Below are 25,106 nucleotides of genomic sequence, written 5' to 3' on the forward strand. Positions count from 1 at the left end.
ATCATGAATGGATCTTGTTCATTAGCAATAAGTAAACTTTAAAAGGATTGATGTAATTAAATTGTATGTGTATAATCAGTCCATGATGGCACAAGCTTAAAAGTTAACAAAAAAGAAAGAAAGAAAATGAAGAAAGTGGATGAGAATATTAGGGGAAGCATTGTGAAGGGGGGGGGGGAACACAATTAAATTTCTGCTGGCAAATTAGAACGCCTTTTTTATTGTTAAAAACAAATGGGAACATTTGACATTTAATGCTTTTGTTCTTACTCACATATTTTGTGAGGGGGAGGAGGGTGCTCAGCAAATTTTAAATGTAACTTGACACCCCCTCCCCTTTTTCTTTTGAGAACCCAATCACGTGTATGTTTATCAGCAGTTCCAAACCCTGTCAGTTTGAGAGAGCAGGGGCAATTCACATGAAACGGGACAGTGAGTATGATGGTGGATCCCCCCTCCCCCACATGCTTCAACTGTTTTTGATACATATTTCACCATGATATTGGCAACCGCTTTCACTCTTTCTCCTTCTCTCTCACTATATCACAGCATTATATATTTCTCATTTCTCACCATTGAGGTGGTCTTGAGGAGCGGGTCTTATTAAGAGCGCTCCAGAGCGCTCTAACGTGCAATGTGGACGGAAAGCGTACTTTGAACGGAAGTGACGTTCCGCGCGATGAGCGATCGGGCAGCGCGGATGCGTTATTTTTTTATGCGGCACAGATTGGGGCTTTTTTTTAAAAGGGGTCTTGATTTACAGACTAATAGTGGTCGTGTGCGTACTAGACAGTATAATTCAGGTATAAGTAGTAGAGGTCTGTTTTTAATAGTGTTACATGTAATCCACTACCGTATGGAAAATCATTACATCAACAATTAAAATGAAATTGGAAATCTGAAGAGGAGGCAGCACGTCAATAAGGAGAACATCACAATAATTAGTCAATAAAACTTAACTAACTTAAACGAAGAGGAATGTTATCTAAACACATAGTTCGCGATGGATATTCAAACTTCTTTGCAGCGCTAATGCGCTAGCGAACACGACTAGTCTCACGTACGTGCAGACACTATTCAGAAGGGAAAGAACGTACTTCCCATAGGCTCAACACGCGCCATGCCCCAATCTGTGCCGCATAAAAAAATAACGCGATCGGGCAGCGACTTTGCGTTTTACACCCTGGCCTGGACATTTTCCCGGTAAATAGCAATGAAACTGCTTGAATGAGTCTAGTCTACGCTCCTCGATCGGGCGCGCCAGTTCCAAATCGAATCGTACATGCACAGACGTAGTACGTCGATGCAGCATTTATACACACCGTACGCAGCTGCAATACTGAAGATTAAGGGAGAAGATATAGGATTTCAAGTTCAGAACAACAAGTTAAGAAGCTTGCTGCACGATGGAATTCATCGAGGATGATGACGGAGTGGCAATGCAGACGCCTTTGCGGGTATGAATACTGTAAATCCAGTTTTGAATTGTAGTTATATGAGTACGATTAACTGTAACTGTTAGGCATCCATATAGTTAGCAAAACTAAGAGTAAGACTAAGTGAGTCGCTGCACAGTGTCACATTATCACTGTCACTGTCAGTACTGTCTGTCAGTCAACATTAACAACAGCAATGTCAATTGGACTAGCTAAGCATAAGTAACAATGTAAACAAACATAACGTTAGATCTAACGTTATGTAGTCTAGGACTGCAGGAGGGCCTAACTTAAGGTGTAACTTACTAACTTAATACAGTTCATGAGTTAACATTTTTAACTTTTCATGTTAGTTGTGCACCAGCACCACATAAATGCTTGGGAAATTTTATATTTGCACTCGTTTCAAGCTTCAATTGCCAAGATGCAGTTTACAAGTACATGTACTAGTATATTATAAAAAATGGTGAATAAATCACAATATCTCTGTGGAGTATCTAAATAATAATTATAATATTGGATGATCAATTTTCGCGAAATACGTGAAATATTGTTACTCGCTGAAGAAAAATATTTTCACGTATCATCCATTATTATGTGTATTCAGTTCGTTATCTCCAAAGTAAAGTGCGGTGCACGCCTCTGCGCCCATGAATCCGCCTATGTTCAGATCTCTTTTTATCTACATGTGCATGTATTTTCAAATAAAAATTTCTTATAGTCATTTCTTGCATCTAAATCTTAACACACTGTCAAATTATCTGTTCAAATTTCTACTATTGTTTGCTTTCACTTTTACTACATATTTCTTCTTTATATAACTATTTATGCATACACATACTCCTGTATCTTTTGTATTACTTCTCTGACATTGAAGGATTAGATTACCTTCACGAAAAAAAAAAGTATATGAATGTAAAGCAGTAAATAAAGTGCAAATGAATTCATGTAAAACTGGTGTATAATTTCCTTTATATGTTATGTGTCTGTACATTACACTAGACAAAGTGATGAATGGAAAAAGAGAGAAAGAGAGGTCTTATAAACAAATATCATGAATTTAAAATGAGAAAGAGAGAAAGGGAGAGAGAGACAAAGGTCTTAGAAACAAATATGAATTCAAGAAGTGAGAAAGAGAGGGGGTCTTAGAAACAAATATCATGAATTGAGAGCTAGAGAGAGAGAGGTCTTAGAAACAAATATCAAGAAATGAGAAAGAGAGGGGGGGGGGGTCTTAGAAACAAATATGAAGAGAGAGAGAGAGAGGCCTTAGAAACAAATATGAAGAGGGGGTTAATGAGAGAGAAAGAAAGAGGGGTCTGAGAAATACATACGAGAGAGAGAGAGTGGGTCGAGAGAGAGAGGTCTTAGAAAACAAATATGAATAGAGATGGGGGGGGGGCGGGGGAGAAATGGGTCTTAGAAAACAAATATGAAGAGAGATGAGGGGGGGGGGAGGTCTTAGAAAACAAATATGAAGGGAGAGAGGTCAAGAGAATTAGAGAAATTAGGTCTTAGAAACAAATGACATGAATTTAAAAAATGAAAGACGTGATCCCACAATAATAGAAAATGGTACGAGTGCAATATTTAAATTACAGTTTATGTATTACATTACCATTACACATATTATGTCGAGTGTAGTCTGTGTATGTGTCGATATGTGTACACGTGTGTTAGGGGGGGGGGGGGTCCGAATCAGCAAATGGTTTGAAAGTAGGCTACACGTCAAAAATTGAAACCCTGAAGAAGGCGGAATTAAACCACAAAAACCATAATATTATTTGGTTTCTCTCTTTCCTTACTTTGATTAATTCCTTCTCTAATTTCTCTCTTTCTTTCAAGTTAGTTTTTGTTTTCTCTCTCTGCTTATGACATTCTTTGTTTCCTCTCTGTTCTTTAATTATTTATTGTTTTTCTCTATTTCCTTCTGTTGTTATTCGTTGTTTTTCTCTCACTCGTACGTCTCGATACAAAAGTACATGTACCGCGTACCGCGACACTGGACATATAGGACGTACGTTGAGCATTGCAGAAGAGCTACGTGCGCGCGCAATATCTTGTCATGGATAGACTTTTCGCAGTCGGTTCCTTGAAATTTATTGGGAAAAGGTCCAGGCCAGGGTGTAAAACGCAAAGTCGCGATCGGGCAGGCACTACTCATATACATGTATACGGGACGCGTCGCGAACGGGACATCAGGTGACATAGGGTTTGGATTCCGCGCGCGAAAAAATTGACCCGCCTACCTGAGCTGCCATAGCAACAAGACCACTTTGACTCGTGGAGCGGTTTGAGCCATAAAAATTGCTCGGAGTGTGAACGCTCGCAAACCGTTCCTCAAGACCCATTCCTTTGGAGCGGTCTAGAGCGGTCTAACTAAGACCACTTTCAAAGTGAGTGAGAACGGGGTTATTATCTTTCCTTTTCTCATTTGCTTTTTCTCTTTCTCTCTCACTCTCTCACTCTCTCTCTCTCTCTCTCTCTCACACTCTCTCCCTCACACTAAGTCACAGCATTATGTATTTCTCATTTTCATAACATCAACATCTCTTACCATTAAATACTTCTCTCTTATTCTCTTATCCTTTTTTCTTTCTATCTCTCTCTCTTTCTTTCTCTCTGTCACTCTTTCTCTCTTTTCTCTCACATTCTGTTTTCAGAATTCTTTTACGTATGATTTACTTAACCCAACCGTATGCACATTACAATACAATATGATGAAAGATATGAAGAGAATATTTTTGTATTTATTTTCCTTAAAACATCAAAATATTGTAATTCACCAAGTTTTCAAATTATACAATTCGGATATAAGGCTCAAAAAGTTTCATTTGCTCCTTGAAATTATCAACTTCAATCTTATGCATTTTGCCACGTAAATTTTCCCCAATATTTTTAAACAAAGCATAGGTTACTTCTGAGCCTTTTTTTTTCTTTCCAGGGAATGTATTATATCATTATTGGCACCGTATTACAAAACAAATTATAAAAAATAAGATAATTTTTGTGTTTTTAATTTACCCATGACTCAAAATCAGATTTTTTTACAATGCACATCTAATGTACAAATAATCCGTAAGAATGATGGATGCTTTTTGGTCCACACTAACACGAAGGACATATTGGTGCCTTTTATTTTTAGTAATGCCTATATGCAGCTTATATGGAATTAATACTTAAGTTGTCTATGGGACGGAAATTCAAAGGGAAGGTAAGGAGGAAAGATTGGGTTTAAAGGAGAAAGGGCGATCAAATAAGGGGCAAAGGAGTTAATGGTAGAATGATAGAATGAAGAATGAAATAAGGAATGATTTCTTTTTAAAAATATACAAAAACGAAGATATACACAAAAGAAGAGATTAACGCAGTATTAAAACAGGGAACAGCATAATGAAATAAAAATAAAAGTTTGGAACAAAGAATAACACAAGGAAAGATAGGAGAAAAAAATGAAATAAGCGGGGATAGGACTTGGACTGAAAACCATTGTAAAAGATAGAAAATAACTTAAAACTCAATTATGGGCTTTGAATATGTGTTCATCACTTACAGTTATGGACCTAGGTTTAAGCAATTTTTTCAACTTAATTATGTACACAGATCTGATGAGCCATCAAAAAGGATTTGAATTTACAACAAAATTAATCAAATTCTAGCGCAACACTGCAAAAGTAGGAAAATCTACTAACAAGATATTACAAACAAACAAGATTCTGATGAACACACAATTCTAATGAAGTAATTCAAGTCTTGCCAACACCGGTCTTATATCAAGTCACCGTGCCTTTCCGATCACATAAGATAAATAAACCTGTAAGCCCATAGGTTAGTCATTTAAAACTGTATAAAACTTCAAATTCTTATTGCGTTCAATTTTTACGACTGGGAAAATACTATGTACGAAGCCGATATCCGAGAACAAAGATGTGTCCTTGTATAGCTAAGACCTAGTCCTATGGAATCTGATTCGGTTCAGATAAACCATAGGTCCTTTTTTCAGCATTTAATATTTAGGTTACCCATAGTTCTGATTTTATCCTGAAAATCAAAACCTATTTATAGTACCCCAACAGTAAAGGCATGAATATTGAGAACATCAACATCCAATCTTCAGTATTTTATTTGTGTGTGTATGCGGGTGTGCGTGGACGTGTTTGTGTAGACATTATCAGATTAAAACCGTTATGTTGAAATTCATGAAAATGTAGGCCTTTGTTCAAAAGATGATCCAGAAACCAAATAATAAAAAAAATCAAGGCAAACATTTTCGTGTTAATTGTCTCTTCATTATTTATCAATATAAAAGTGTATTTTTTATTTTATAACGCTCCATTACATAATGGCAAAAGTCTGACCCCAAAAGAGGCGTGTTTTTAAATCATTTGACTTTTAACAATGTAATGGATATAGAATTCACACAATCAAATACAGAATTATTTACATACAGTCATGTTCTCTTAACATAATTACTTTAATGTGTTAGCGATTGTAACAGTATTTGTCTTGTTAAACAGATATTGATCATTTATCATAGAAAAGTGAATTTTATACAGATGCAAATGAACAACATAACTACAACTTGTTGCCACTTTTCTTCTAAAGTTTCGTTATACACATGAAAAGAAGTAAATCAACATCTTGATCGACAAATCTCTGTGAATACTCATATTCTCAGTTGGTATAATAAGTGAATGATATATGGAGAAGAAGAAGAGTGAATCTCTATGTACGTCAATCACGTGTTTTCGCAAACCATTATCATGATGGTTAATACCTTCAAGACAAACTTCGACTCAAAGCCTATTGTTTCTCATAATATTTAAATTCATCGTATTCAACAAAGTCGTTTCTGCTGACACCGGGGCCGCCTACCACCTGTTTGTTGAGCTCACACACACCGTTGCCGATGTTAAATGACACGCAGTCATCTCGCTTGTTACACTCGGCACCGCATTTGACCAATGACAATCCATGTTTGGTTTTGATCACGTGATTTTGAAGGCGCCGTCCCTCGATCCGTTTGAAGAGGGAGGTCTTCTGGTGGACTATGTCTGCTTGTGATGGTAGTGTGGGCAATGCTTGGTGAATTGTGGTAAAATCTGTGGAAAATAACCGAAATAAACATTTGATGTGACGTTTGACGATACCTATTAACGTAGGCCTATATCAAAGATGATCGCAAAGGCTTTCAAAAAATGATCCTTAATCAATTTCAATAACGTGGTCTACACCTTTTGAAATATGCGAGCATTACAGCGACGTATTTCCTAATCCAAACATGATTTTTTTTTGTTTTTTTTTTTGGGGGGGGGGATATATGCAATAGTATATTTCAATTGCCTTTGATTTTATTTCTAGGGAGTCTTTGTGAACGTGTTATGAATTAATATAAAGTTTAAAGATGCGATGCTAGGCAAAGATTAACCCCTTTAAACCCACTTAAAGATTACGTAGACATACACTTTACATTAAAAAAAATGTAGCATAAGACTACACCTGACTGATTTTGTTAAAGGCCAAGTTGAAATTTCATGTAGCCTGTCGGATAATTTCGAATTTCTCTTTAAACATCGCTTACACCACACACTGTCTGAAGCTACAGTTTGATTTTGTTCACCCTCTCTCTCTTTATGTTCGTTCTTTTATTTTGTTTTCATTTCTAAGATTTTTAAAAGAATGTTTACCCAAGTCCATTAGCCGTTGGACAAGAAGGCATATGACTATTTGTCCATCTATTTCAGCTTACTTTCATAGTAGGTATACGGAGAGGTGAAATTACGTTAAACTTTAATATGAAATACCTCTTGCCCATAATTTAGACCTATAATGAAATATATATATATATATATATATATATATATATATATATATATATATATATCGAATTACATTATAAGGCAACGTATGCCTTAAATTTTCCACACAATAGATTCATTTTTTGTTTATTTGTGTCGGGGGGGGGGGTGAGGGGCTTTGAATGCTGCAGGCGAAATCAATATTATTCAAGCCTCCCCCGCGCTGCCTCCCCCCTTCCCACCGTCGTTCATATTAATAATTAGACAAATATTTATTATTGAACAAAACTATACAAACTTCTAACTCAACATTTGTAAACGAGGATACAAAACAAAATGGCGAAAATTTGCGAAGCAGAAACGCTCCGTCGGCTAACTTTCCCATTGCCCCAAATACATATATGTATGTATATTGTATATTTTTGCTCCGTTTTCTTGCAATAGATAATGATGCAAATATTAATGATATTAATAACAACGATGATGATGATAAATAACAATGATGATGAAAGTAATACATGTAATACTACTTCTACTACTACTACTACTACGAATAATAATAATATAATAATAATGATAATATGAATAATAACAATTATAATAATAATAAATGATAATAGTAACGACAACAGTAATAATAAGAATAATAATACTTCTACTACAATTAATAATAATTGTAATTAACATTAATGAAAATAATTTTAATAGTAACATACTAGTGTTTCTAATAACTGTCCTATCACAACTTATAGTGTCTTATCTGGATTTGTATTATCTTTGATAATAATATTAATGATAATGATAATCAGATTTTTTTTTTACCAAAATGAGCCTGATCAGCTTCATGCAGTACTGTTCTGCCAGAGGGCCCTGCAATTAGTATTACACTACGAATTGCCAGGTACACATTTACAGCTGGGTTAGAAGTGGCGAATGTGGATTTATGTCTTGCCAAAGGACATTGGTGCCGGTCTGGGATTCGAACCCTAAACATTAGGAGTGAGAGTCCAGTGAATGAACCACTTTACCATGACACCTCCACATAATTGTGTGAATACTTACCTGGCGTTGGAGTCCGATCTTCTGTAGGCGTTTCAGGAGTGGCCTGATATCAAACAGAAATGTACCATTCTTTCCCGTCAGTATGATCATGATAGATTATTTCATGACATAACTTTAATCATTATTTCATGAAAACGAGATAATATAGAATTACATTCGTAACTTAGTAGAAAAATATGAAACAACCCGGTTACCGAGCGATGATCGAATTAAGTTTATCGTTTTAACATTCAACTAAGTGTTATGAAACCTATTTCTATTCTCACTCGTAATCGATGGTTGATACTTTTATTTGTAAGTGAGAAAAAGAAAAATCTATGTCAAAAGTACATTGCACAAATATATAAATTGAAATAAATGAATGAATGAATGAATAAGTGATTAAGCGAGTGAGTAAAATAGAATGAATAAATTGTAATTTGAAAGTTGAATCAGTTCATCATGTTATGAAAAAGGATTATCTATAAAACAAATGAGTTAGTTATTTAAATAACATCGAATTATGTTCTTCTCAGTAAATGTGTGTACGTCCCATGACCCCGTTAAGGATAACTCACACTTGTTGACCTTGTCGGCACGGTTGTTTCACCTCTGACACCTATGTTTGGAATAAGAATAGCAGTAAAAAGACGAGCATTAAAAGATGCAATGCTAGGTAAAGACTAACCCCTTCCAACCCACTACAAGGTTACGTAGACCTACACTTGATATGGAAATACATATAGCACATCTCTATACCTGACCGATTTATTAAAGGGTAAGTTGAAATTTCATGTAGCCTTTTGGATAACGGCAACGGATTCCTTCAATATTAACACAACGGCAGACTCGTGTATCTTCAGGGGGCAAGGAGGTTTGGATGCTGCGCCCCCAAAGGTATTATTTATGGCCTCAATCCCGCCCTAGTGTTTGCCCCATTTTGATAATGATAAAACATTCAATTATTACACAAAAATATACAAAATCTTAACTCAATACCTGTAAACGAGGATACGATACAAAATGACGAAAATGTCCTAAGTAGAAAAGCTACCTCGGCTTACTGGCCCACTGCATCAAATACTTGTATGTTTATTGTACATTTCCTTCTCTGGGTTGCCAGTGTCGTGAGCATGAGGCCAGGCAATCCACACAAAATAAGAATAATAACAAAAACAACAACAACAACAACAATGATAATAATACTACTACTACTAATAAAATTATAATAGTTACATTTATTTAGCTTTTAATCATAATGTTTCTAATTTCTGTATGCCTACTCTAATAATCAATATTGTTTTTCTGGTTTGTCTGATCTTAAATAATACATGATAATAATGATAATGATCATAATTTTGTTTACAGGAAAAGCCTCATCAGCTTCAGTGCTGTTCTGCCGAAGGGCCCTGCAATTATTATTACACTGCGAATAGCCAGGTACACATTTACAGCTGGGTTAGAAGTGGCGAATGTGGGTTTATTTCATGCCAAAGGACATTGGTGCCGGACTGGGATTCGAACCCTAAACATTAGGAGTGAGAGTCCAGTGAATGAACCACTTTACCATGACACCTCTACATAATTTTGTGAATATTACCTGGCGTAGGAGTCCGTTTTTCTGTAGGTGTTTCAGGAGTGCCCTGTTATCAAACAGAAATGTAACACTCTCTCCCGTCAGTATAATAATAACAGGTTATTTCATGAAATAACTTTCATTATTTTATCGTGAATACTTTATTTCATGAAAACGGGGTAATATAGAATTACATACGTCTATGAAAATATGAAACGACCCGGTTACCTAGCAATAATCGATGTTTAATACTTTTATTTGTAAGCGAGAAAAAGAAAAATCTATGTCAAAATTACATTGCACAAATATATAAAAAGAAATAAATGAATGCTTTAATGAATAAGTGATTAAGCGAGTGACTAAAATAGAATGAATGAATCGTAATTTGAACGTTAAATCAATTCATCATATTATGACAAAAAATTATCTATAAAACGAATGAGTTAGTAAATTATTTGAATAACACATAATCATATTCTTCCCAGTAAATGTGTGTATGTCCTATGACCCCGTTATGGATAACTCACACTTGTTGACCTTGTCGGCACGGTTGTTTCACCTCTGACACCTATGTTTGGAATAAAAATAGCATTAAAAAGACGTGCATTAAAAGATGCAATGCTAGGTAAAGACTAACCCCTTCCGACCCACTACAAGGTTACGTAGACCTACACTTGGCATGGAAATACATATAGCATATCCCTAAACCTTAACGATTTATTAAAGGCTAAGTTGAAATTTCATGTAGCCTGTTGGATAATTTCATATTTATTTCTAATTAAATTACAATGCAACGGATTCCTTCAATATTTACAAAACGGCAGACTCGTTTTTTTTTTTTTAAGGGGGCGAGGAGGTTTGGATGCTGCGCCCCCAAAGGTATCATTTATGGCCCCAATCCCGCCCTAGTGTTTGCCCCATTTTGATGAGAAAAAATTATATTATTGCACAAAATTATACAAATCTTAACTCAATATCTGTAAACGAGGATACAATACAAAATGACGAAAATGACGAAGTAGAAACGCTACCTCGGCTTACTGGCCCACTGCCCCCAAATGCTTGCATGTGTATTGTACATTTCCTACTCTGGATTGCCTGTGTCGTGAGCATGAGGCCAGGCTATCCTCACAAAATAACAACAGCAACAACTACAACAACAATGATGATAATAATACTACTAATAAAATGATAATAGTTACATTTATTAGCTCTTAATTATAATGCTTCTAATTTCTGTATTCTGCCGAGGTAGCGTTTCTACTTCGTCATTTTCGTCATTTTGTATTGTATCCTCGTTTACAGATATTGAGTTAAGATTTGTATAATTTTGTGCAATAATATAATTTTTTCTATGCCTACTATCATTACCAATAGTGTTTCATCTGGATTTGCTCTATCTTGAATAATAAAGGATAATAAATGATAATAATGATAATAATCATGATTTTGTCTACCAAGAGAAGCCTCGTCAGATCCAGTGCTATTTTGCCAGAGAGCCTTGCAATTAGTATTACTTTAGCGATCGCCAGGTACCCAATTAAACGGGGTAGGAAGATGCAAATGCTGATCTTGCCAAAGAAAATTGGTGCCAGACTGCGATTCAAACCATGAACATTAGGATTGAGAGTCAAATAACTGAACCACTTTACCATGACACCTTCACATCAGTTTGTGAATACTTACTTGGCGTTGGAGTCCGTTCTTCTGTAGGCGTTTCACGGCTGGCCTGTTATCAAACAGAAATATACAATTCTTTTCATTCAGTATAATCATAATACATTAATTTATGAAATAACTAAAATTCTATATATGATATGTAGATTTCACGAAAAAGAGGATAATTCAGAATTACATGCATAACTAAGTAGAAGAATAAGAAACAATCCAGTAACCAAGCAATCAGTATCAAGTGTATCGTTTTATCATTCAACTTGGTTTATGAAACTTATTACTGTTCTAACTATCAACAACTAATGAAATTAAATAAATGCATGAATGAATAGGTGATGAAGCGAGTGAGTAAAATAAAATAAATAAATTGTAAGACGAATTCAATTGTGATGTTATACAAAATTTGAAAAAAATCTGAAAAAAAATAGTTAGATATTTCTTCATATTACACTAAATTACAGTCTTCTTGGGAATGTTTGTATGTCACATGACCCCCTTATGGAGGATAACTCACACTTGTTAACGTTGTCGGCGCGGTTGTTTCATCTGTAACACCTGTGTATGGAATAAGAATAGCATTAAAAAGATGATCGAGGATTTAAACAATTTAATTTATAGGAGGAAAAAAGATCGACAGTGATCTTTATTCAATCACAGTGGCGGATACAGAGGGGGGGGGGGACAGGGGGCACGTGCCCCACCCCCCGCCCCAAAAAAATATGTTATAATCAGCCCTAAATTCGCCCACAATATACCGAAAAACAGGGGCGTGCCCCCCCCCCCGGCCCAAAAATAATATAACATAAGATAACATAATATAACATGACGGTGCAAAATGTCAAATTAAAAAAATTCTTTACCCCCCCCCCAAAAAAAAAAGTGTCCTCTCATCCCCCCCCCCCCCATCCCGCTTATTCAGCGGCTGGCTGAGTCGTTGCGATTTTTGGGGGACTAAAAAAATATATATATATGTTCTCTTTCCAAAACGGTGCCCCCCCCCCCCCCCCCCCCCCCCCTCCCCGGCAAGAAATTCCTGGATTCGCGCCTGAACCAATAATCGACAAATCAGTTGGAGATGCAGCTTTTACCTCTCCTGCTGGCACACTCCGGACAAGCTACGCCCTCAAATTAAAATCATCACCAACATGCCAACAGTAGAAACATTCAAACAGAGTTTGGAGACCTTCCTGTTCTAAAACCTTACGCATTCTTTTAACTTAAACTTTCACTGCTTGGTAACACTAACTCGTGGATGACATCTTAGTGGAAAAGGTGCTGTATGAATTACAACTATATCATTATGAAACATGTAGAACACTTAGAAAACAGTGCCAATACATAGTTATGAATACATAACATAAACATTCACTTCTCTACGCATCCCCAAATAAGAACAACTTGAATATATTTCGATTTTTGTTTCGCAGTTTCAGGTGATTGTTATGCAATTAATTTTGCAGTGGGATCAACGTTCATGATGTATTTCTCTTGAAAATTATGTCATTACTTGATTTATTGGATGCATTTTATATTAAAGCTCCTTGAAATGTTAAATGTTCATCCTTTTTGACTTTCATGCAATTACATATAAATAACAACATTTGTTTTAGGAGGAGCGCCGGGGCTTGGGGATTTGTGCATTTATTCTGCATTTGCCTCTCATAGATTAATATTTTTTCTAATGTTATGTTCAGGTGCAAGAATTTTTTTTGGTTCGAGGGGGTTGGGGGGGGGGGGGGCTGATTTCCTGCCAATTCTAGAACCGCTACTGCTTACATTCATAATCAGCGTAGCCGTAGGTGTAATCCCCCGGGCACGTTGAACCCGCCGAGCATGAGACAGAGAAGGTACATGGATTGACAGTCTGGCAATACGGAGCCCACAGTGCCGTCTTGTCACTGTCATCACACAGGCTGTCCAGAGAGGGGTCATAAGCATCGCAAAAAGGGACCATCACACAAACTCCTTTGGTGATCCTGATCGTTGATCCTGGGTCACACTCGATCGTGATCGTTAGAGAATTGCCATCTCCTCGACACTCTGTTACTATGCACAGTGTGATACAAAGTTGTAATTATGACAGTAAACACATTTCCATCTTCACTTACAATACAAAGGATATAACATACATTTATATTCTTTCAGATTATTTTTTTAAATTTCAGATCCATACATTAAATTATTATAAAATTTATTGTGAGAGAAATTAAACATAATTTGAGAAAATTTGTGACAACAAAAGACTATATTACATTAATTCAATTATGTTATAGAATATAGACATTATTATTTATAACTGTTTGGTGTTTACCAAAAGAAGAGTAAACTGTTCATAAATATGGATTTATATAAAGCGAATGTTTTTCACGAAAATTTCCAACCGAGCCTAAAATTATCGAGATGGAGTTTTATTTATATATCGGATATTAAGTCCACGTGTTGGCATAAGGTAAGGAAGTAAATTTAAACTGGAAATATATTTATTCCAACTGTTTTCTTTCAAATTTCAAGGGATTTCAAGTTTTGTTGGAGGAGGAAAAGCTAAATCGGCACAGAAGCGTAGTGCCATCAGACGAGGAGTACGAATATCTACGAATTGAAGCCGATTCGGCTATTAGTCTGACTAGAAGTCTTTAACGAACTAAAATTACGATTGTAAGTATTCTTATCGTAAGTTTAGAACCTAAATCGGGATGATGATGATGCATGTTCAGATTTATTACAAATGCTATTAATTCGGGAATCGGAGCGCATTTAGACCGTGTAGTGTGCGTTGCATGGTCTTGGGCAAAGTGTGCTTATTGATTCTGAATTTCTCCTCAAGAAATCACGAAACAAGGAGGAGGGGTTTTAATTTTGATATTTAACATTTGATATATTTCCTGCACACAAAAGTGCTATTGAAACCTTTTCTACATACCTTTTTTGCCTTGTTCATGTTTAATTTAGGTTTGCATTATATTAACGATTTATGTTATTTAACTTGTAATATGTTCCCACTTTTGGGGTGTATTTTCATTTCAGAACAAAAAATATCAAATAAAAAACAAATTTAGGCAGGTCGTTAAACGGAAGGAGAAGGGGACAAAAACCAGATATTAATTTATTTGGCCTTAGGTAAACTTATCTATAATCATAATTCATGGGATTGTGAACAGCAAAGGATTCGAGGTGTCTTTAAAGCACTCGAGCAGTTATCTTTTCCGCCCCTATTTTTCAGGATTCATAATATGTATTGAATATAGCTTACTTACCTCGGAGTTGCGCAGCTCGCTTCTACAAAAGAAATGAAATAAAATCATGTAGAAGGCTATCATTTGAATATTAGGTAATGTAATGAGAAGTCTAAAAGTACCCAAATGTTATAGTTTTGCATCTTAGCTGTGCACGAATGAGTTATAGAAACGAACAACGTTACTATTTATTGGCCACTTTATTGTTGTTCATTGACAACCGATCAGAAATATACCTTATCACTTTTAATAATAGTATATATTAAAAATTGAACAAAAAGTAAATAATCAATACTGATTTGTACTTTGTGTATTACCATAGGGACGTACAATATGACAAATCCCTGTAAAAAAGAAGATAATCGTGTTTTTCTTGGACTGCCGTGTAAGTGTTCCACAGGTTATTATGCTGTGAGAGAAGTTGCTCAAGTAATGCAAAACTTTACACCCGTGAAACAAACCCTAGGATTCTTTTAGTTCGAGGACACCCACACCACCGCTTAGGAAAGATTTGTTTTTATATATTTCTTTGAATTGTACTAAACCCCAAAATATGAGGACCTTTAATCGACAATTTTGCCGTGAATATGTGTGAATGTCGCTTCTAGGTTCCCAGCGGATCCCCTCCTTAAACAAATGAAGGGGATGGCTAAATTTTTAAAAATACCATTAATAATATTAAAGTGGGATTGTCACGATCACCATTTTTTGATTTTTGACAAACGCTTTTCTTCGACATGTTCTATGGTTACGTGTAGATGAATGAAGGATCCATATGGATATGTATGCATGAATAACTTTGTCATTTACCTGTCTATTTTGTCCTTTAAACAGGGAAGTTAAAGTAGGATTATCACAATCTCTAGAGGACGAAGATGAATCAGATTCTAAACGAAAAAGAGAGAAAGAACAGTTTTTAGATATTGATCGATATAGCAGCTACTCTCGAAAGGTACGGTAAAATACATGTGTTTCTTTGAGATCAATACATTAAATTATTATTCAATGTATTCTGAAAGAAAATGAATGTAATTTGAGAAAATTAGTGACAGAATAAAGATTCAGACTACAATGTCTTTTCTTTAGAATAAAAGCATCTTCTGTGCATTAAAAAAACAGTTCATTTCTACCTGTATAAACTTTATAACACGATCACAAAGACTTTCAAAAGGCAACCTCAAGCAATTTCAATAGCCTTGTCCATCATATCTTTTTTGCAAATAATTACAATTTACAAAAAAGTATTATGTTTAATATCAGAACATTTTAATAATGATATGAAATTGGCTGTGGAAATCGGTTTTGAGTTGAGTTTTCGACATTCATTTTGATCGTGCTCCATATCCTTTCTTTTTCACAGCAAAAAAAAGAAGGGGCGAGTTGGCTCAGTCGGTAAAGCGTCTGCCTGTTGAAAGGAAGATAGAACCCCCCTTTCGCGGGCTTTTTCTGCCTTGGAGACCCCCCTAAATTCGGAAAAATGCTCAATGTACCCCCCTTAATTCAGAATAATTTCTCAGGAGTCCAAAGAGATGAGAGAAAAAACGAAAAAACACCCCTTTTTAAATAAATCTCCGGGTGAAAAGTCAAATACACCCCCCTTTTTTTTTTTACAATTCTCGGGCCGGACTTTGTCGAACGAAAAGTACCCCTTTACCGGACATTTTGGTAACACGCATGCGGTCATTCCGACCCCGGAGTGGGGGGGGGGCGGGATACCAAGAGGAGAGGCCGAATGGTTACAGTGATTTGGTTCGCCTTTCCCCTTCCAGGTACAGGTGACTTAGAATACTTAATAAAGAAAAATACATTATGCGCTGATAGCACTTCAGGTATCCAAGGTGGGAAGTTGCTTTTTAAAGGATAAGAATAAATCTCACAACATTTGAGTATCATTCACCAAATCTCTTTGGTAATTTATCAATAATAAAAACTGAAATACTGAAAAACAATAATTTTGTTCACCAGTGATTGTCAGTATATGAGAGAACTCGCTCGCCTGAACGTTGACGAAAATGAGGCAAGGCACAACAGCACGACCAGCCTCCTTCCCCGCATACGATTTAGAGATACCTAATTCAGAGCTCCGATATTTGCTCTCGCGACAATTGCTCCAGTCTTCATTTGTCAAATATATAGGTTTTGTGTTGTCATCTTCGATTTTAGGCTAGGTTTACGGTAAGAGTTAGGATGAGGATGGGTTGGATTGGATTTTATGGTCAGGGTTAAAATTAAAAATGAGAATAGTTATGTGATTAGTCAACTGTTGAAGTTCCGGATTCAGCCATTGTAGAATATTGGCTGTTGAGCAATATAGCCAGGTCGCGGTTACCCGACATTTCCTCCTACGACAAATAACCTACCCGGGCTTTATTTTGTTTACAAAATATAGGCTTAATCTTGTCATCTAAGATTTTAGGTTCGGTTTAGGGTAAGGGTTAGGATTACGATGAGGCTAATAAGTGCTTGGTCAACTGTTGAAGATAGGCATTAAGCGAGTGTAGAATATTCACCATGGAGCAATATATTGTCGCCAGATCGATAACCCACAATTTTGCTCCTGTGACAATTTCCCTCGGCTTTATTCAACAAAGGTATTGGGTTAGGCTTAGGGTTATTATCCGGTTTGAGGTTAGGTTCATGGTTATGATTAGTATTAGGATGAGGTTAGGTGTGACGGCGGAGCAATGGTCATTAGATCTTCATACCACCTATAAATTCAATATTTCTTACCTCTTGGAGAAGCAGATCCAGCTTGGGCTTCTAAGAAGCCGTGAATGATAAAGATGGTCATGATTGTCTTCCACTTTGAATCCATTGAAATCCTCTTTCTTGTGAATGGAACAACAGTTTAAAACCAATCCTGTGATGCAGTAGTTTTCTCTATTTACTATCCGTAAACTACTACTTCAGTTAAACCGTAGGCCTACTCTGGGCCTAAATCATGTTTAACAGAAAGGAAAATTTAATAGACTTCAGACTAATTCTATTTGTGAAACCAGATTTTGAAGCAAAGCATAAACCTAACATCGGGTTTAAGTTTCAGTAGAAGGCAGTCCTATGTCTCTACCAAACGAAATATATTCTACGATATGATAAACATCCACATTTTAACGTGGCTATATGCAATATTCTGCTGTTTCCATTGGCCGAACTAAAGTCATTCTCTATCATTATCATTCATAATCGATGTTTCATAATATGCTCTTTTTCTCAGCTCCTCTCTCTCTCTCTCTCTCTCTCTTTCTCTCTCAATCTCTCTTTCTATCCATTTTGGTCTCATTCTCTTTAACATATCTCTTTGCTAGTTTGATCTCTTCCCTCCTCTCTCTTTTTTTTTCTCTCTCTCTCTCTCTTTCTCTATCCCCTTCCCCCTCCCCCTCTCTCTCCGTCTTTTTTTTTAATTTCTGCACTCTCTATACCAATTCATGTCAAGGTCTAAAAACTTCTATTGACTTTCACTTTCAATACACTTGTTCAAAAAATGAGAACACCGCACTCCGACTAGATTAATTTCTCTCTAGTTGTGACAAATGCATATTTGTGAAAAATGATATCCAAATAATTGAACGCACATAATTATGTTATAGTAATTTTCTGATGTCTCAACCCCAAAACCCAAATAAATATTTATAAAATTAAGTTACAGGCGAACCATGTTTATCAGACCATCACCTTTTGGTAACAATGTGCTTCTAGGAGCATGCAATTAGGAGCGAAATATCGAATGACAGTGAGGAGTCAGTACATGAACGTTGTTGCCCATAAAGTTGCTTTCATGTGTTTTGATAAGAGAATGCGTTCTGGTGAAGGTGAACAATACTTTGTGGTCATTGTCATTCTCATGTCATAGTAGAAAGTCTCCTATAAATGGGATTGTCCTTTAATGCCCTAATATTCGAATTAGGACGAGAAAGAGCTGAAGAGTTTGAACCAAGCTTTCATGTCTTGACACATGTATGTATAGTCCCTTTTACCGCTGGTGGAGTACATGTGATTTGCAGAAGGGCTAAGTCAATTTATTAACATTTTATCACCCCAAACTTCAAAATATTGTAAACTTTTGTTCTCATTCACTTCATTAGGAACCTTTTCCAAATTGCCTCTTGACAATTTCTGTCACAAAGTAATCACCTGACCAGAACTTAATTTTATCTTGAACTTTAAATTTGAAGTATGAATTAAGATTTTGTCCACGTTTCGTTGTGTGAAAGGACTTATCAATATGGATATCAATGGCAACTTTGTACATAAGACTTGCGATTGATTAGAAGACCAGCGATTAATTGGGATCAATCGCAACTCTTTAAAAGATTGAAAAAGTATCATATTTCAGTTTTCGTAACATCTTTCTCTATTTCTAGGCTATTGACCGGGTCTATTACTTTACTTGCCTGTCTTCCCAGATTCATTCAGAGAGGGTGGGGTGAACTGTTTTCCTTTGGGGAACTTTCTGGGTATATGGCGGACGTGTCCAGGCACCCACATTCCCCTATGCATCGACGCCCATACTCCCTGATATCTTCGTTGTACTTTCTATCATGTTGACAAAAGGTACCTTTTATTCTCTAGTTGTTTCCATCTTTCTCCCCCCCCCCCCCCTCCTCTCTCTCTCTCTATCTCTCTCTCTCTATATATAATTTCAATATATTATTCATCTCTCCGCCACATTGGTGGCTAATATAAATGGAGCAAGGTTTATGAATATTTAGTCCATTTAGTTCGATTCGACTTTCACAAAAATGAGAATGGGTTATCATTTGGTAAGCTTTTTAATAATCTTGTCAACAGGGGGGGGGGGGAACACATATCAATAGTTTTATTAAAATACTAGCTGAGTCCACAAAAGTGTCATGGCAATATTGCCTTCTCCAATAAAAAAAAATATTGCAATTGTCATTACTGCTGATTATTTAGATAGTTGAAATACGGATATCGGTGTCTTTCATGTTTAATACATTTTTATTAATGTTATAATATATATCACAAAGGGGACTTTTCATTTACAGTAAGTAATCGTTTAAATGATTGATATAATATAATTTTATTTGTATGATGGCCATAAGCTTAAAAGTAAAACTTTAAAAAAAAGGAAAAAATAGAAAGGGGTTAGGAATTTTAGGGGCAGAATCGTAAATAAGGGGGACACAGTTATACTATCTGTGGTCAAATTGGAACGCTTTTTGTCTTCTTGATGAAAACAAATGGAAAAATTTGAGGTTTGAAATGTGAAATTTATCATTCTCACATTTGTTTTTGGTGGGGGAGGGGGTGTTCAGTTTTAGATTTAAAGTTTGACACCCTCTCCTCTCTCTCTTTTGAGAAACCAAACAAGTGCAGTTTTATCAGCTCTTCCAAACTGTGTCGGGATTGAGCGGGGGCAATTCACATGAATCGGAACAAGCAGTATGGTTATGGTATTTCCTTCCCCCCCCCCCCTCTCCCCACACGCTCAAAATGTTTATAATACTACATATTTGAGCATGATATTGGCATCTGTTTTCACCCTTTCTTCCTAACTCCATCTCTCTCTCTCTCTCTCTCTCATCTCACAACATTATATCAACATTTTTCACTATCAAATAGTTCTCCCTTAGTTCTTTCCCTTTCTCTTTTGCTCTCTCTCTCTCTCTCTCTCTCTCTCTCTATCTCTGTCACTGTTTTCGCACGTTCTGTTTCCAGACTTGTTGCTGTAATATCTCATATAAAAACAAAATACCGACATGTTTCCTTTTCAGCACAAGAGGGCACAACATACTAACAAACAAACGGTAACCTTAATTGCCAGTGAAAATTTGATCCATTAAATACGTTTCTGGTTAAGCGAGACGCCAAATATTAAAATAGGGGGGGGGGGGGGGGGGTTAATGGGTAGAGTAGGGGAGGTTTCCAAATGCAGTCAGTGTGTGGTTGCCCCTGTTTGTGCCAGTCTAGTCGCGTGCGTAGCTTCACGAAACCAGTCTTTCAAGCTCCGCCATGATGGAAGTTTGAACAACTGAACTGTTACCGGGACTCTTACACTAGGTAGTGTTAGATTTCAGTGATTAGGAACTTTTAGATTAGCACAACGACAACGTGGATTGCTACGATCGTCGTCCTTTTAATGCACCGCCTTGAATGAACGTTACACGTATCAGTCCACGCAAATCTAAAAGTCCCCATTATAACACGATTTGAAAGCGCCCGAAGCCTCATGAATTATTCATTTTATGTTCGATGCTTCCTACGTTCGTATATGCTCTTCACGCAACAATAAGCAACAAAATACAACGCGGATCAGCATCGAACATGCACATTGGGAAAGACCATCTCTGCTTAATTTATTCGTGAATGTTAATGTACTCATCACTTGGCCAATGACGACGCACTAGTATTGGCGAATCAGTGTCTTCTAAGTATTTTATTATAATGAGGACCCGATATGATTTTCACTGATTATTGAATACAGCTTCGTACTGCTGGAGAGAAGAAAAAAACCGAGTCAAAGTTGGTCAAGCTTTTAAATTTATAAACGGAGAACCCCCCCCCCCCCCCCCAACCTCACTATTTATTATGTTTGTGCTCAACGAGGAGGGAGGAGGGAAAGTGCCCACTATTTTTTTTTTAACTCAGCACCACTACCCCCCTCCCCTGTGCACACACACAAACACACACAAAAAGGTAAAATTAACGTGTTTTTACGCCAGGGAACCCCCCTCCCCCCGGATCCGCCACTGTGATTGATACACGTCTGTAAAAACCCAATCACCCACTTTAGGAAGGAATAATCGTCCACTAACTTCTTAAAGGTACTATGTCCCATTTGCAGCCAACATCAAATTATGTTTTGCAGGAATTATGAATATGTCACGTATGTCTTATCTGCGACATTTAAATGTTAGCAGTGTCCAATTGTTTAAATTATGCAAGGAAACCCGTTTACTTGCTAGACTTCCCTGTCAGACACCATTGAGTGACTGACTGACTTCTCCTTTTCCTTTGGTAATCACTATGAACATGACAGACAAAGAAAGCGGACAAAATATACAGTTCCTCAGGTAGACAAAGGAACATCCCTTCACTGCTATTATGTAGAAAGGTGAATATGCATGTGACACCTGTTCTACACATTTTTACATAATAGCAGTGAAGGGATGTTCCTTTGTCTACCTGGGGATCTGTATATTTTGTCCGCTTTCTTTGTCAGTCATATTCATAGTGAATAACATACATAAAATGAGCTGTAAAGGTACATGAGCATTTGTCTACATCAATAACCCACTTCTTGTAATGGCCAATATTAAACTGATTAAATCTTTGCGCTGCACAAAACGTACGACCATTCGGTACAAGATTCTGAAAATCAGACTATTACTAAAATGATTGCAATCACTGAAGTCGATTCGACAACCAATTCTCGTTATTTTTCCACTGAAAGACATTTTCAAGCCCTTCCGTTTTGGGGGGAGTTCTAAATTAGTATTATCTTTCAAATGCCGTTGGAATTTAACTTATCGTTTGTTTTGCTCTGCGAATGAGACATCGAACCTTGAAAGTGCCCCTCCTTTCCTTTGTAACATTCTGTTACATTATGGCAGTAGTTTGACGCACACAGATGTGTTTTAAGTCAATCGACCTAAACACTTCTAACATTATGAAATTACATCTTCATAAACGAAATTATCACATTCTTTAGAAGTTTTAGAATCGCGTCACAGAAACACGTGAAGCGTTAGTGATAGTTTTAGTCAAAATATCTGCGTGAAATTCACGTGAATATTACGAGGCTGACTTGAAATGAATCATGTTCTTCATTCACGTGAAATTTACGTCGAAGAGGAAATATGTTACTGTAACCCGCGTTCAACCCAATAATTACGCAAATGTTACACAATCAATGAACCAAAATAATGACGTTCTCATCCCGTTTCTGAACATCGTGTTTTCTTCCATAATTACGTCCAGACGCGCCGGAAGCAGTTTGGGAGTAGAGGGGTTTGGGGGGGGGGGGGGTGCAAACATCTCAGAATAGAAAACTAGTTGCAACTGGTCAAGTTGATGAACCATTTAATGCCAACTGGTAACCCTGAAATTGAAATGGGCTAAATGATCCAGTTGATCCAGTCCAGTTAGAATTCAACTGGTCAAGCTGAGCCATTAAAACCATTTGGTTAAACTTCCAACCGGTTGAACGGCAACAACACTTCAATACTGGTACGTCTGTATTTCCAATGTAAAGGCATTGGTAATAAATAGACTTACATAATTTAATTAATCGAATTTTTTTCATAAACTTGTATTTTATTGAAATTATTTTAGTTCATGGTTAATGTTTCCCTTATTCATGTTAATGTAATTTACACGACGTAGCGAAATGTCCTAATAACTGGTAATTTATATTTGTAGTATTTTCAAAATGAATTGCATACAACTGAATCATCAGTAATTAAGAAATATAATAATAATAATAATAATGGTGGCTTCTTGTATAGCGCACATGTCCGTCACGTTGTGACGCTCCTGGCGCTGCCCCAAATATGCTGTAAATTCAGATAAATTGTAAAAAAAACATAGATCTGCACGCACCCCATAGCATGTGCTATGAGCCCCATGACATCTCTCCCTTTTTCGCTTTAATTCATAAGATTTATTGAAATAACTATCGACCTGATTTTTTCATAGTCATAATTTCGAATTGATTTTATCAATAATGACTTATTCGTAGCAGAGAATATCAGTTATTATTGCAACACTGCTAATTTGAAGACATGCAGGTTTCTTAAGTTATTGTTGGTATTGTTTATGGAGAGACCTTATTAATTGATAATTTTTTTGATATTGAGCCGGTTTTGTATATTATTGAACTCGAATGATTTCAATATAGGGTTATATGGATCCAGATCGCTTTTCCCTCCCAAGAACAGGTGACGCCAAATACATAATAACGTTTTTGAAATCTATGCGCTGATATCACCTCATGTCATCAAATCTTCGTTTACCACCGATAAATTCAATATGTCTTACCTTGGGCTTGGGCTTCTAATAAGCCGTGAATGATAAAGATGGTTATGATTGTCTTCCACTTTGAATCCATTGCAATCCTCTTTCTTGTGAATGGAACAACAGTTTAAAAACAAATGTTGATATGCAGTAGCTTTCCCTTCCTATGTTTTGTAAACTACTAATCCAGTAAAACTTGCAGTCCTATACTCTGGGTCTAGAATCGCGTTCAACTAAAAGAACAATTATTTGCGTTATGGAATGACTATTTTGATGTATGTTTCAGAGCAGCATCTGTTACTATAGCAACGGATGATGGAGAGAAGGATGAGACTGACATTCATTCACAGATGAGAAACGTGAAATGAGCTGGATCGTAGATTCAGTCGAGCAGTCATCCTACGGATCACTTCACAAGGTAATTATTGTTTTTTGATGGGGATGTTTTTTTATTCTCATGGCTCATTCACATGTGGAGTGGTTTTAGTTTTAACTTGTAAATGAATTGCAACTGTGCGCAACAAAGGTCCTACGTTCTGAACACAAATTATAAGTATATTGACGTAATAACATCTCAGACGTGGTCGGGGACGTATTGGACAAGAAAGCAACGACTTGCCCTTGAACGAAAGTTGCTCTTGGTTGTCCGATTACATGCTCAAGACTTATCTGACCGTGTAAGTAACATAACTTATGCAAGATGGACATTTTGAGAATAAACATGAAATTATGTTTAGAGTCATAAGCACAATAACTTTTACCAAATGCGCAGCAGAAATCATGTCAAGTAAGGCCATTTTTAAATCCTTGGAACTACTTTTCTATCAAAGTGTGAATGGTGGGACAGAGCATCCTTGGAACTACTTTTTTAAAACTAAAGTCTGTATGGTGTAAAAGGGTCCCGGAAAAGGGTATCATCGGAACTACTTTTCTGTGAAGCTGTAAATGGTGTAAAAGAGCGTCCTTGGAACTACTTTTCTATCAAATTGTGTATGGCGTAAAAGAGCATCTGTGGAACTACTTTTTAAATTTAAAGTGTGTATGTTGTAAACAGAAATCATTGGAACAAATTTTCTTTGAAGGTTTAAATGGTTTAAAAGAGCAAGCTTAGAACTACTTTTTTTAAACTATAAAGTGTTTATGGTGTAAAAGGATATCATTGGAACTACTTTTCTATGAAGGTGCAAATGGTGTAAAAGAGCAACCTTTAAACTACTTTTGTAAACTAAAGTATGTACGGTGTAAAAGGATATCATCGAAACTACTTTTCAATGAAGGTGTAAATAGCGTTAAAGAGCAACATTGGAACTACTTTTCTATTAAAGTGCAAAAGTGGTGCAAAAGAGTATGCTTACATAATAAAGATAGGACC

The 25,106-nt window shown here is 36.3% G+C and overlaps 1 long non-coding RNA gene across 1 annotated transcript; it reads right to left on the reverse strand.

The window, feature by feature from the left end:
* Nucleotides 1–6,316: 6,316 nt before the first annotated feature.
* On the reverse strand, nt 6,317–8,912 carry LOC115924280. The gene is made up of 3 exons (XR_004064257.1): nt 8,854–8,912; nt 8,297–8,339; nt 6,317–6,538 (listed from the first exon to the last, which is right to left on the reverse strand). It is a non-coding gene; the product is annotated as an uncharacterized LOC115924280 (long non-coding RNA).
* Nucleotides 8,913–25,106: the final 16,194 nt, after the last annotated feature.

This window comes from Strongylocentrotus purpuratus, unplaced genomic scaffold, assembly GCF_000002235.5.
Source record: "Strongylocentrotus purpuratus isolate Spur 01 unplaced genomic scaffold, Spur_5.0 spur5_scaffold_15, whole genome shotgun sequence".
In the NCBI taxonomy this organism is placed as follows: Eukaryota; Metazoa; Echinodermata; class Echinoidea; order Camarodonta; family Strongylocentrotidae; genus Strongylocentrotus; species Strongylocentrotus purpuratus.